Source organism: Solanum verrucosum, unplaced genomic scaffold, assembly GCF_900185275.1.
Source record: "Solanum verrucosum unplaced genomic scaffold, falcon-dt-bn FXZP01000177.1, whole genome shotgun sequence".
Classification (NCBI taxonomy): Eukaryota; Viridiplantae; Streptophyta; class Magnoliopsida; order Solanales; family Solanaceae; genus Solanum; species Solanum verrucosum.
In genome coordinates this window covers 378,195-380,337 of record NW_026020401.1, presented here as the reverse complement: position 1 = coordinate 380,337, position 2,143 = coordinate 378,195, and the positions used below count along the sequence as shown (strand labels likewise).

General features: G+C 32.1%; 1 pseudogene; it reads left to right on the top strand.

Annotated features, from left to right (window-relative positions):
• The first annotated feature begins 461 nt into the window (after positions 1 to 461).
• LOC125839884 (ethylene-responsive transcription factor ERF034-like) lies at positions 462 to 1,527 on the top strand (annotated as a pseudogene).
• Positions 1,528 to 2,143: the final 616 nt, after the last annotated feature.

Below are 2,143 nucleotides of genomic sequence, written 5' to 3'. Positions count from 1 at the left end.
TATTATGCATAATAAATTTATTTTTACAATGAATCATTAAATTCTTGAATTTATTTTACAATGATTGATTTAACCAAAAAAAATTACAATGAATCATACACATAGTACTTTATGGGTAATGAATTTATTTTTATGTGAATTCAATAAATATGATACATAAATTAGTAAGATACAATGATTTTGATATAATTAAAAATTAACTTTCATTAAATTTCTAAAACTCTTTAAACTAATAATTATTAATTTATTGGATTAAATAATACACCTACAAAATAATAATATTTCATGGTCCCACCAATATTAATATTTTAATGTAATTGCCACTACACTAAATAATACACCGACTAGGAAAAATGATTTCAACAATTCATCATCATATAAATATACCACAGATCATTGGCCAAAACAAAATACAAAACTTCCAATCAAAGTTTACTTATAGATTATAATATATACTTTTCATGTCTTCTCACATTCCACAAAGGTGATTTCTTCTCTTATATTTTCTCCTTTTTATAAATTTTAAATTAAATAAATAGAAACAACTGCCAACTTTATAGTAGTACTCAGTATTTTTGAATTTATTGTGTGCTATTTTCTGATTTAGCACACAATATATTTTTATAAAATTGATTTCAAGCCATCTTTTTATTGATTAATCATAAACTATTTATATGACCATAAATTTTTGTGTTAATAGGAAACTGAAAAGAAAGTGTAATTCGACAAAGGAGATTTTGTTAAGATGGAGAAATTTGAGCCAAGAGGTTAATTCTCCGGGTAATGGATCAAAAAGAGGTTGTATGCCAGGTAAAGGCGGTCCTGAGAATTCGGGTTGTAAATACAGAGGAGTAAGGCAGAGGACTTGGGGTAAATGGGTCGCTGAAATTCGCGAGCCTGTGTATAAGAGCAAAGGAAAGCGACTTTGGCTTGGTACTTACTCGACTGCTGGTGACGCTGCTATTGCTTATGATGAAGCTGCTAAGGTTATGTATGGATCCAATGCCATACTTAATTTCCCCAATTATTGTGGATCGTCGAGTAATACTCGAACATCTTCACTTGAATCGAGTGGTCAATCGTCTGTTGATCATGAAGATTTAGTGCTTGATGCATGGTTCAAAGAATGTTGAAATTGAGTCGAATTTGAAAACATCAGATACCCCAAATGATAGTGGTGTTGTAAGTAAAGATTTAAGTTATGATTATGCTAATCACGGTTCCTGGACTGAAGTGGACTTGGAAGTAATCATGGAGGAGATAGAATTAACTGATACAGACGTGAAGCCAACTTTCATGTTTAGCAAAGATATCTTGAGGCCTGATGAAATCTGTAACTCCAAAAACCTGAATGAAGATGTTGGTACACGTCTAGAATACATGGAGCATTGTCTAATGGATGATAATTGTTCAATGGAAGCAACAAAAATATTAGATACCTTTTGTTTGACTGAGAACAATGATGAAGCTTTCGATTTTCAGAGGTTTTTAGAAGAATCGTTTGATTTCAAGAGTCTGCTGAGATAAACTATACGAAGAATGAGGAGCAATTTGATTGTACATACGCATACAACCAGCAAAATGACCTCAGAGACAAATTCCAAGATTCGATCATATGGAATAATAAGCAACCAGGCTGATTCGAAGGACCAAAACATGGGTGCTTTCGGATTAGATGACTTCGGAGCAAGCAATAGTAGGCAACCAAAGGATAATATCGAAGATTTGTCTATGTTCAGCTCTGATTCCTTTCTTAATTAGGAAAATATAGTGTTTCAATTCATTATCCTTGAAAATGGACTGTTTATTTATAATGTAATTCAAAGTATGATGAACTGTTTCGATTCATAATGAAAATTGAACTCTTTATAGTAGTATATTTCACATAAACTGTTTAATTTTCCAAGGTGGACTTAACTGAAATTTTGCAAGCATTAATGGAGAAAGCTGTATGAAGTTGGAATTTAGCTTAACTTTTATAATAATCATCACTATAGTATAGCTCAATCGATGATTGAAGAGCAGCAATCCTGAATTAGCTACTGCAAGGTAGTGTGGCACGAAAACAAGCTTTGCAAGTTTATGGATGGTTGTTCAAGAGGAGATCCAAGAACCAGTGGAGGCGGAGTGAGGTAACATGATC